The 12500-nt window shown below is 45.8% G+C and overlaps 3 non-coding genes across 3 annotated transcripts; all 3 read left to right on the top strand.

Moving 5' to 3' along the window:
- The first annotated feature begins 1529 nt into the window (after nt 1–1529).
- Trnap-ugg (transfer RNA proline (anticodon UGG)) lies at nt 1530–1601 on the top strand. Its single transcript has one exon. It is a non-coding gene; the product is annotated as a tRNA-Pro (tRNA).
- A 517-nt stretch (nt 1602–2118) lies between these two features.
- On the top strand, nt 2119–2190 carry Trnap-ugg (transfer RNA proline (anticodon UGG)). The gene has a single exon. It is a non-coding gene; the product is annotated as a tRNA-Pro (tRNA).
- Nucleotides 2191–9176: 6986 nt separating this feature from the next.
- On the top strand, nt 9177–9248 carry Trnap-ugg (transfer RNA proline (anticodon UGG)). The gene has a single exon. It is a non-coding gene; the product is annotated as a tRNA-Pro (tRNA).
- Nucleotides 9249–12500: the final 3252 nt, after the last annotated feature.

The raw sequence follows: 12500 nt of genomic DNA, 5'->3' as shown, positions 1-12500 counted from the left end.
TTACACTGAAGGTTGAATACGGTTGTAAAAAAATGAAATGAAACTCAAACTTGCCCCTGCCTACAATGTCCCTCTCAACAGTGCTTGGCGCAATGTGCCGAGGGCAGCACGGGCTTGTGTTCATTGCATCATACTACCACGTGAAGTTTCTGTAGCCAACTTGAAGGAACTGTGATAAGCGGCTCGTTGGTCTAGGGGTATGATTCTCGCTTAGGGTGCGAGAGGTCCCGGGTTGAAAACCCGGACGAGCCCAACCTTTTGATAATCCAAGACGACTATTTTCCTTTCATTTTATTAGTTCCAAAGATCGAGAGGTTGAAATAAGAGAGTGATCAAGGGCTGGGCTCGTATCTGAGGCTCGTTGGTCTAGGGGTATGATTCTCGCTTTGGGTGCGAGAGGTCCCGGGTTCGACCTGGACGAGCCCTGTATCTTTTGGTAAATAGAACTGACAATTTTGATTGTCTTCCACATCATTAACAATGAGGCATGTGTCAGAATGATTGGATAATGAGCTTAATTGTCAGCTGAAAGAAAAGCTAGCATGTTTGCAGGAGCTCGCAATTGATGAAGGGCCGAATGTTCATTTTTACACTGAAGGTTGAATACGGTTGTAAAAAAATGAAATGAAACTCAAACTTGCCCCTGCCTACAATGTCCCTCTCAACAGTGCTTGGCGCAATGTGCCGAGGGCAGCACGGGCTTGTGTTCATTGCATCATACTACCACGTGAAGTTTCTGTAGCCAACTTGAAGGAACTGTGATAAGCGGCTCGTTGGTCTAGGGGTATGATTCTCGCTTAGGGTGCGAGAGGTCCCGGGTTGAAAACCCGGACGAGCCCAACCTTTTGATAATCCAAGACGACTATTTTCCTTTCATTTTATTAGTTCCAAAGATCGAGAGGTTGAAATAAGAGAGTGATCAAGGGCTGGGCTCGTATCTGAGGCTCGTTGGTCTAGGGGTATGATTCTCGCTTTGGGTGCGAGAGGTCCCGGGTTCGACCTGGACGAGCCCTGTATCTTTTGGTAAATAGAACTGACAATTTTGATTGTCTTCCACATGATTAACAATGAGGCATGTGTCAGAATGATTGGATAATGAGCTTAATTGTCAGCTGAAAGAAAAGCTAGCATGTTTGCAGGAGCTCGCAATTGATGAAGGGCCGAATGTTCATTTTTACACTGAAGGTTGAATACGGTTGTAAAAAAATGAAATGAAACTCAAACTTGCCCCTGCCTACAATGTCCCTCTCAACAGTGCTTGGCGCAATGTGCCGAGGGCAGCACGGGCTTGTGTTCATTGCATCATACTACCACGTGAAGTTTCTGTAGCCAACTTGAAGGAACTGTGACAAGCGGCTCGTTGATCTAGGGGTATGATTCTCGCTTAGGGTGCGAGAGGTCCCGGGTTAAAATCCCGGACGAGCCCAACCTTTTGATAATCCAAGACGACTATTTTCCTTTCATTTTATTAGTTCCAAAGATCGAGAGGTTGAAATAAGAGAGTGATCAAGGGCTGGCCTCGTATCTGAGGCTCGTTGGTCTAGGGGTATGATTCTCGCTTTGGGTGCGAGAGGTCCCGGGTTCGAATCCCGGACGAGCCCTGTATCTTTTGGTAAATAGAACTGACAATTTTGATTGTCTTCCACATGATTAACAATGAGGCATGTGTCAGAATGATTGGATAATGAGCTTAATTGTCACCTGAAAGAAAAGCTAGCATGTTTGCAGGAGCTCGCAAATGATGAAGGGCCGAATGTTCATTTTTACACTGAAGGTTGAATACGGTTGTAAAAAAATGAAATGAAACTCAAACTTGCCCCTGCCTACAATGTCCCTCTCAACAGTGCTTGGCGCAATGTGCCGAGGGCAGCACGGGCTTGTGTTCATTGCATCATACTACCACGTGAAGTTTCTGTAGCCAACTTGAAGGAACTGTGATACGCGGCTCGTTGGTCTAGGGGTATGATTCTCGCTTTGGGTGCGAGAGGTCCCGGGTTCAAATCCCGGACGAGCCCAACCTTTTGATAATCCAAGACGACTATTTTCCTTTCATTTTATTAGTTCCAAACATCGAGAGGTTGAAATAAGAGAGTGATCAAGGGCTGGCCTCGTATCTGAGGCTCGTTGGTCTAGGGGTATGATTCTCGCTTTGGGTGCGAGAGGTCCCGGGTTCGAATCCCGGACGAGCCCTGTATCTTTTGGTAAATAGAACTGACAATTTTGATTGTCTTCCACATCATTAACAATGAGGCATGTGTCAGAATGATTGGATAATGAGCTTAATTGTCAGCTGAAAGAAAAGCTAGCATGTTTGCAGGAGCTCGCAATTGATGAAGGGCCGAATGTTCATTTTTACACTGAAGGTTGAATACGGTTGTAAAAAAATGAAATGAAACTCAAACTTGCCCCTGCCTACAATGTCCCTCTCAACAGTGCTTGGCGCAATGTGCCGAGGGCAGAACGGGCTTGTGTTCATTGCATCATACTACCACGTGAAGTTTCTGTAGCCAACTTGAAGGAACTGTGACAAGCGGCTCGTTGATCTAGGGGTGTGATTCTCGCTTAGGGTGCGAGAGGTCCCGGGTTAAAATCCCGGACGAGCCCAACCTTTTGATAATCCAAGACGACTATTTTCCTTTCATTTTATTAGTTCCAAAGATCGAGAGGTTGAAATAAGAGAGTGATCAAGGGCTGGCCTCGTATCTGAGGCTCGTTGGTCTAGGGGTATGATTCTCGCTTTGGGTGCGAGAGGTCCCGGGTTCGAATCCAGGACGAGCCCTGTATCTTTTGGTAAATAGAACTGACAATTTTGATTGTCTTCCACATGATTAACAATGAGGCATGTGTCAGAATGATTGGATAATGAGCTTAATTGTCACCTGAAAGAAAAGCTAGCATGTTTGCAGGAGCTCGCAATTGATGAAGGGCCGAATGTTCATTTTTACACTGAAGGTTGAATACGGTTGTAAAAAAATGAAATGAAACTCAAACTTGCCCCTGCCTACAATGTCCCTCTCAACAGTGCTTGGCGCAATGTGCCGAGGGCAGCACGGGCTTGTGTTCATTGCATCATACTACCACGTGAAGTTTCTGTAGCCAACTTGAAGGAACTGTGATACGCGGCTCGTTGGTCTAGGGGTATGATTCTCGCTTAGGGTGCGAGAGGTCCCGGGTTAAAATCCCGGACGAGCCCAACCTTTTGATAATCCAAGACGACTATTTTCCTTTGATTTTATTAGTTCCAAACATCGAGAGGTTGAAATAAGAGAGTGATCAAGGGCTGGCCTCGTATCTGAGGCTCGTTGGTCTAGGGGTATGATTCTCGCTTTGGGTGCGAGTGGTCCCGGGTTCGAATCCCGGACGAGCTCTGTATCTTTTGGTAAATAGAACTGACAATTTTGATTGTCTTCCACATCATTAACAATGAGGCATGTGTCAGAATGATTGGATAATGAGCTTAATTGTCACCTGAAAGAAAAGCTAGCATGTTTGCAGGAGCTCGCAATTGATGAAGGGCCGAATGTTCATTTTTACACTGAAGGTTGAATACGGTTGTAAAAAAATGAAATGAAACTCAAACTTGCCCCTGCCTACAATGTCCCTCTCAACAGTGCTTGGCGCAATGTGCCGAGGGCAGCACGGGCTTGTGTTCATTGCATCATACTACCACGTGAAGTTTCTGTAGCCAACTTGAAGGAACTGTGATAAGCGGCTCGTTGATCTAGGGGTATGATTCTCGCTTAGGGTGCGAGAGGTCCCGGGTTCAAATCCCGGACGAGCCCAACCTTTTGATAATCCAAGACGACTATTTTCCTGTCATTTTATTAGTTCCAAAGATCGAGAGGTTGAAATAAGAGAGTGATCAAGGGCTGGCCTCGTATCTGAGGCTCGTTGGTCTAGGGGTGTGATTCTCGCTTTGGGTGCGAGAGGTCCCGGGTTCGAATCCCGGACGAGCCCTGTATCTTTTGGTAAATAGAACTGACAATTTTGATTGTCTTCCACATGATTAACAATGAGGCATGTGTCAGAATGATTGGATAATGAGCTTAATTGTCAGCTGAAAGAAAAGCTAGCATGTTTGCAGGAGCTCGCAATTGATGAAGGGCCGAATGTTCATTTTTACACTGAAGGTTGAATACGGTTGTAAAAAAATGAAATGAAACTCAAACTTGCCCCTGCCTACAATGTCCCTCTCAACAGTGCTTGGCGCAATGTGCCGAGGGCAGCACGGGCTTGTGTTCATTGCATCATACTACCACGTGAAGTTTCTGTAGCCAACTTGAAGGAACTGTGATAAGCGGCTCGTTGATCTAGGGGTATGATTCTCGCTTAGGGTGCGAGAGGTCCCGGGTTCAAATCCCGGACGAGCCCAACCTTTTGATAATCCAAGACGACTATTTTCCTGTCATTTTATTAGTTCCAAAGATCGAGAGGTTGAAATAAGAGAGTGATCAAGGGCTGGCCTCGTATCTGAGGCTCGTTGGTCTAGGGGTGTGATTCTCGCTTTGGGTGCGAGAGGTCCCGGGTTCGAATCCCGGACGAGCCCTGTATCTTTTGGTAAATAGAACTGACAATTTTGATTGTCTTCCACATGATTAACAATGAGGCATGTGTCAGAATGATTGGATAATGAGCTTAATTGTCAGCTGAAAGAAAAGCTAGCATGTTTGCAGGAGCTCGCAATTGATGAAGGGCCGAATGTTCATTTTTACACTGAAGGTTGAATACGGTTGTAAAAAAATGAAATGAAACTCAAACTTGCCCCTGCCTACAATGTCCCTCTCAACAGTGCTTGGCGCAATGTGCCGAGGGCAGCACGGGCTTGTGTTCATTGCATCATACTACCACGTGAAGTTTCTGTAGCCAACTTGAAGGAACTGTGACAAGCGGCTCGTTGGTCTAGGGGTATGATTCTCGCTTAGGGTGCGAGAGGTCCCGGGTTGAAAACCCGGACGAGCCCAACCTTTTGATAATCCAAGACGACTATTTTCCTTTCATTTTATTAGTTCCAAAGATCGAGAGGTTGAAATAAGAGAGTGATCAAGGGCTGGGCTCGTATCTGAGGCTCGTTGGTCTAGGGGTATGATTCTCGCTTTGGGTGCGAGAGGTCCCGGGTTCGACCTGGACGAGCCCTGTATCTTTTGGTAAATAGAACTGACAATTTTGATTGTCTTCCACATCATTAACAATGAGGCATGTGTCAGAATGATTGGATAATGAGCTTAATTGTCAGCTGAAAGAAAAGCTAGCATGTTTGCAGGAGCTCGCAATTGATGAAGGGCCGAATGTTCATTTTTACACTGAAGGTTGAATACGGTTGTAAAAAAATGAAATGAAACTCAAACTTGCCCCTGCCTACAATGTCCCTCTCAACAGTGCTTGGCGCAATGTGCCGAGGGCAGCACGGGCTTGTGTTCATTGCATCATACTACCACGTGAAGTTTCTGTAGCCAACTTGAAGGAACTGTGATAAGCGGCTCGTTGGTCTAGGGGTATGATTCTCGCTTAGGGTGCGAGAGGTCCCGGGTTGAAAACCCGGACGAGCCCAACCTTTTGATAATCCAAGACGACTATTTTCCTTTCATTTTATTAGTTCCAAAGATCGAGAGGTTGAAATAAGAGAGTGATCAAGGGCTGGGCTCGTATCTGAGGCTCGTTGGTCTAGGGGTATGATTCTCGCTTTGGGTGCGAGAGGTCCCGGGTTCGACCTGGACGAGCCCTGTATCTTTTGGTAAATAGAACTGACAATTTTGATTGTCTTCCACATGATTAACAATGAGGCATGTGTCAGAATGATTGGATAATGAGCTTAATTGTCACCTGAAAGAAAAGCTAGCATGTTTGCAGGAGCTCGCAATTGATGAAGGGCCGAATGTTCATTTTTACACTGAAGGTTGAATACGGTTGTAAAAAAATGAAATGAAACTCAAACTTGCCCCTGCCTACAATGTCCCTCTCAACAGTGCTTGGCGCAATGTGCCGAGGGCAGCACGGGCTTGTGTTCATTGCATCATACTACCACGTGAAGTTTCTGTAGCCAACTTGAAGGAACTGTGATAAGCGGCTCGTTGATCTAGGGGTATGATTCTCGCTTAGGGTGCGAGAGGTCCCGGGTTCAAATCCCGGACGAGCCCAACCTTTTGATAATCCAAGACGACTATTTTCCTGTCATTTTATTAGTTCCAAAGATCGAGAGGTTGAAATAAGAGAGTGATCAAGGGCTGGCCTCGTATCTGAGGCTCGTTGGTCTAGGGGTGTGATTCTCGCTTTGGGTGCGAGAGGTCCCGGGTTCGAATCCCGGACGAGCCCTGTATCTTTTGGTAAATAGAACTGACAATTTTGATTGTCTTCCACATGATTAACAATGAGGCATGTGTCAGAATGATTGGATAATGAGCTTAATTGTCAGCTGAAAGAAAAGCTAGCATGTTTGCAGGAGCTCGCAATTGATGAAGGGCCGAATGTTCATTTTTACACTGAAGGTTGAATACGGTTGTAAAAAAATGAAATGAAACTCAAACTTGCCCCTGCCTACAATGTCCCTCTCAACAGTGCTTGGCGCAATGTGCCGAGGGCAGCACGGGCTTGTGTTCATTGCATCATACTACCACGTGAAGTTTCTGTAGCCAACTTGAAGGAACTGTGACAAGCGGCTCGTTGGTCTAGGGGTATGATTCTCGCTTAGGGTGCGAGAGGTCCCGGGTTGAAAACCCGGACGAGCCCAACCTTTTGATAATCCAAGACGACTATTTTCCTTTCATTTTATTAGTTCCAAAGATCGAGAGGTTGAAATAAGAGAGTGATCAAGGGCTGGGCTCGTATCTGAGGCTCGTTGGTCTAGGGGTATGATTCTCGCTTTGGGTGCGAGAGGTCCCGGGTTCGACCTGGACGAGCCCTGTATCTTTTGGTAAATAGAACTGACAATTTTGATTGTCTTCCACATCATTAACAATGAGGCATGTGTCAGAATGATTGGATAATGAGCTTAATTGTCAGCTGAAAGAAAAGCTAGCATGTTTGCAGGAGCTCGCAATTGATGAAGGGCCGAATGTTCATTTTTACACTGAAGGTTGAATACGGTTGTAAAAAAATGAAATGAAACTCAAACTTGCCCCTGCCTACAATGTCCCTCTCAACAGTGCTTGGCGCAATGTGCCGAGGGCAGCACGGGCTTGTGTTCATTGCATCATACTACCACGTGAAGTTTCTGTAGCCAACTTGAAGGAACTGTGATAAGCGGCTCGTTGGTCTAGGGGTATGATTCTCGCTTAGGGTGCGAGAGGTCCCGGGTTGAAAACCCGGACGAGCCCAACCTTTTGATAATCCAAGACGACTATTTTCCTTTCATTTTATTAGTTCCAAAGATCGAGAGGTTGAAATAAGAGAGTGATCAAGGGCTGGGCTCGTATCTGAGGCTCGTTGGTCTAGGGGTATGATTCTCGCTTTGGGTGCGAGAGGTCCCGGGTTCGACCTGGACGAGCCCTGTATCTTTTGGTAAATAGAACTGACAATTTTGATTGTCTTCCACATGATTAACAATGAGGCATGTGTCAGAATGATTGGATAATGAGCTTAATTGTCACCTGAAAGAAAAGCTAGCATGTTTGCAGGAGCTCGCAATTGATGAAGGGCCGAATGTTCATTTTTACACTGAAGGTTGAATACGGTTGTAAAAAAATGAAATGAAACTCAAACTTGCCCCTGCCTACAATGTCCCTCTCAACAGTGCTTGGCGCAATGTGCCGAGGGCAGCACGGGCTTGTGTTCATTGCATCATACTACCACGTGAAGTTTCTGTAGCCAACTTGAAGGAACTGTGATAAGCGGCTCGTTGATCTAGGGGTATGATTCTCGCTTAGGGTGCGAGAGGTCCCGGGTTCAAATCCCGGACGAGCCCAACCTTTTGATAATCCAAGACGACTATTTTCCTTTCATTTTATTAGTTCCAAACATCGAGAGGTTGAAATAAGAGAGTGATCAAGGGCTGGCCTCGTATCTGAGGCTCGTTGGTCTAGGGGTATGATTCTCGCTTTGGGTGCGAGAGGTCCCGGGTTCGACCTGGACGAGCCCTGTATCTTTTGGTAAATAGAACTGACAATTTTGATTGTCTTCCACATCATTAACAATGAGGCATGTGTCAGAATGATTGGATAATGAGCTTAATTGTCACCTAAAAGAAAAGCTAGCATGTTTGCAGGAGCTCGCAATTGATGAAGGGCCGAATGTTCATTTTTACACTGAAGGTTGAATACGGTTGTAAATAAAAGAAATGAAACTCAAACTTGCCCCTGCCTACAATGTCCCTCTCAACAGTGCTTGGCGCAATGTGCCGAGGGCAGAACGGGCTTGTGTTCATTGCATCATACTACCACGTGAAGTTTCTGTAGCCAACTTGAAGGAACTGTGATAAGCGGCTCGTTGATCTAGGGGTATGATTCTCGCTTAGGGTGCGAGAGGTCCCGGGTTAAAATCCCGGACGAGCCCAACCTTTTGATAATCCAAGACGACTATTTTCCTTTCATTTTATTAGTTCCAAAGATCGAGAGGTTGAAATAAGAGAGTGATCAAGGGCTGGCCTCGTATCTGAGGCTCGTTGGTCTAGGGGTGTGATTCTCGCTTTGGGTGCGAGAGGTCCCGGGTTCGAATCCCGGACGAGCCCTGTATCTTTTGGTAAATAGAACTGACAATTTTGATTGTCTTCCACATCATTAACAATGAGGCATGTGTCAGAATGATTGGATAATGAGCTTAATTGTCAGCTGAAAGAAAAGCTAGCATGTTTGCAGGAGCTCGCAATTGATGAAGGGCCGAATGTTCATTATTACACTTAAGGTTGAATACGGTTGTAAAAAAATGAAATGAAACTCAAACTTGCCCCTGCCTACAATGTCCCTCTCAACAGTGCTTGGCGCAATGTGCCGAGGGCAGAACGGGCTTGTGTTCATTGCATCATACTACCACGTGAAGTTTCTGTAGCCAACTTGAAGGAACTGTGACAAGCGGCTCGTTGATCTAGGGGTATGATTCCCGCTTAGGGTGCGAGAGGTCCCGGGTTAAAATCCCGGACGAGCCCAACCTTTTGATAATCCAAGACGACTATTTTCCTTTCATTTTATTAGTTCCAAAGATCGAGAGGTTGAAATAAGAGAGTGATCAAGGGCTGGCCTCGTATCTGAGGCTCGTTGGTCTAGGGGTATGATTCTCGCTTTGGGTGCGAGAGGTCCCGGGTTCGAATCCCGGACGAGCCCTGTATCTTTTGGTAAATAGAACTGACAATTTTGATTGTCTTCCACATGATTAACAATGAGGCATGTGTCAGAATGATTGGATAATGAGCTTAATTGTCACCTGAAAGAAAAGCTAGCATGTTTGCAGGAGCTCGCAAATGATGAAGGGCCGAATGTTCATTTTTACACTGAAGGTTGAATACGGTTGTAAAAAAATGAAATGAAACTCAAACTTGCCCCTGCCTACAATGTCCCTCTCAACAGTGCTTGGCGCAATGTGCCGAGGGCAGCACGGGCTTGTGTTCATTGCATCATACTACCACGTGAAGTTTCTGTAGCCAACTTGAAGGAACTGTGATAAGCGGCTCGTTGATCTAGGGGTATGATTCTCGCTTAGGGTGCGAGAGGTCCCGGGTTCAAATCCCGGACGAGCCCAACCTTTTGATAATCCAAGACGACTATTTTCCTTTGATTTTATTAGTTCCAAACATCGAGAGGTTGAAATAAGAGAGTGATCAAGGGCTGGCCTCGTATCTGAGGCTCGTTGGTCTAGGGGTATGATTCTCGCTTTGGGTGCGAGTGGTCCCGGGTTCGAATCCCGGACGAGCTCTGTATCTTTTGGTAAATAGAACTGACAATTTTGATTGTCTTCCACATCATTAACAATGAGGCATGTGTCAGAATGATTGGATAATGAGCTTAATTGTCACCTGAAAGAAAAGCTAGCATGTTTGCAGGAGCTCGCAATTGATGAAGGGCCGAATGTTCATTTTTACACTGAAGGTTGAATACGGTTGTAAAAAAATGAAATGAAACTCAAACTTGCCCCTGCCTACAATGTCCCTCTCAACAGTGCTTGGCGCAATGTGCCGAGGGCAGCACGGGCTTGTGTTCATTGCATCATACTACCACGTGAAGTTTCTGTAGCCAACTTGAAGGAACTGTGATACGCGGCTCGTTGGTCTAGGGGTATGATTCTCGCTTAGGGTGCGAGAGGTCCCGGGTTAAAATCCCGGACGAGCCCAACCTTTTGATAATCCAAGACGACTATTTTCCTTTGATTTTATTAGTTCCAAACATCGAGAGGTTGAAATAAGAGAGTGATCAAGGGCTGGCCTCGTATCTGAGGCTCGTTGGTCTAGGGGTATGATTCTCGCTTTGGGTGCGAGTGGTCCCGGGTTCGAATCCCGGACGAGCTCTGTATCTTTTGGTAAATAGAACTGACAATTTTGATTGTCTTCCACATCATTAACAATGAGGCATGTGTCAGAATGATTGGATAATGAGCTTAATTGTCACCTGAAAGAAAAGCTAGCATGTTTGCAGGAGCTCGCAATTGATGAAGGGCCGAATGTTCATTTTTACACTGAAGGTTGAATACGGTTGTAAAAAAATGAAATGAAACTCAAACTTGCCCCTGCCTACAATGTCCCTCTCAACAGTGCTTGGCGCAATGTGCCGAGGGCAGCACGGGCTTGTGTTCATTGCATCATACTACCACGTGAAGTTTCTGTAGCCAACTTGAAGGAACTGTGATAAGCGGCTCGTTGATCTAGGGGTATGATTCTCGCTTAGGGTGCGAGAGGTCCCGGGTTCAAATCCCGGACGAGCCCAACCTTTTGATAATCCAAGACGACTATTTTCCTGTCATTTTATTAGTTCCAAAGATCGAGAGGTTGAAATAAGAGAGTGATCAAGGGCTGGCCTCGTATCTGAGGCTCGTTGGTCTAGGGGTGTGATTCTCGCTTTGGGTGCGAGAGGTCCCGGGTTCGAATCCCGGACGAGCCCTGTATCTTTTGGTAAATAGAACTGACAATTTTGATTGTCTTCCACATGATTAACAATGAGGCATGTGTCAGAATGATTGGATAATGAGCTTAATTGTCAGCTGAAAGAAAAGCTAGCATGTTTGCAGGAGCTCGCAATTGATGAAGGGCCGAATGTTCATTTTTACACTGAAGGTTGAATACGGTTGTAAAAAAATGAAATGAAACTCAAACTTGCCCCTGCCTACAATGTCCCTCTCAACAGTGCTTGGCGCAATGTGCCGAGGGCAGCACGGGCTTGTGTTCATTGCATCATACTACCACGTGAAGTTTCTGTAGCCAACTTGAAGGAACTGTGATAAGCGGCTCGTTGGTCTAGGGGTATGATTCTCGCTTAGGGTGCGAGAGGTCCCGGGTTGAAAACCCGGACGAGCCCAACCTTTTGATAATCCAAGACGACTATTTTCCTTTCATTTTATTAGTTCCAAAGATCGAGAGGTTGAAATAAGAGAGTGATCAAGGGCTGGGCTCGTATCTGAGGCTCGTTGGTCTAGGGGTATGATTCTCGCTTTGGGTGCGAGAGGTCCCGGGTTCGACCTGGACGAGCCCTGTATCTTTTGGTAAATAGAACTGACAATTTTGATTGTCTTCCACATCATTAACAATGAGGCATGTGTCAGAATGATTGGATAATGAGCTTAATTGTCAGCTGAAAGAAAAGCTAGCATGTTTGCAGGAGCTCGCAATTGATGAAGGGCCGAATGTTCATTTTTACACTGAAGGTTGAATACGGTTGTAAAAAAATGAAATGAAACTCAAACTTGCCCCTGCCTACAATGTCCCTCTCAACAGTGCTTGGCGCAATGTGCCGAGGGCAGCACGGGCTTGTGTTCATTGCATCATACTACCACGTGAAGTTTCTGTAGCCAACTTGAAGGAACTGTGATAAGCGGCTCGTTGGTCTAGGGGTATGATTCTCGCTTAGGGTGCGAGAGGTCCCGGGTTGAAAACCCGGACGAGCCCAACCTTTTGATAATCCAAGACGACTATTTTCCTTTCATTTTATTAGTTCCAAAGATCGAGAGGTTGAAATAAGAGAGTGATCAAGGGCTGGGCTCGTATCTGAGGCTCGTTGGTCTAGGGGTATGATTCTCGCTTTGGGTGCGAGAGGTCCCGGGTTCGACCTGGACGAGCCCTGTATCTTTTGGTAAATAGAACTGACAATTTTGATTGTCTTCCACATGATTAACAATGAGGCATGTGTCAGAATGATTGGATAATGAGCTTAATTGTCACCTGAAAGAAAAGCTAGCATGTTTGCAGGAGCTCGCAATTGATGAAGGGCCGAATGTTCATTTTTACACTGAAGGTTGAATACGGTTGTAAAAAAATGAAATGAAACTCAAACTTGCCCCTGCCTACAATGTCCCTCTCAACAGTGCTTGGCGCAATGTGCCGAGGGCAGCACGGGCTTGTGTTCATTGCATCATACTACCACGTGAAGTTT

This window comes from Haliotis asinina, chromosome 9, assembly GCF_037392515.1.
Source record: "Haliotis asinina isolate JCU_RB_2024 chromosome 9, JCU_Hal_asi_v2, whole genome shotgun sequence".
Classification (NCBI taxonomy): Eukaryota; Metazoa; Mollusca; class Gastropoda; order Lepetellida; family Haliotidae; genus Haliotis; species Haliotis asinina.
Note: the sequence above shows the minus strand (reverse complement) of the source record. Positions and strands in the feature narration are given on the sequence as shown.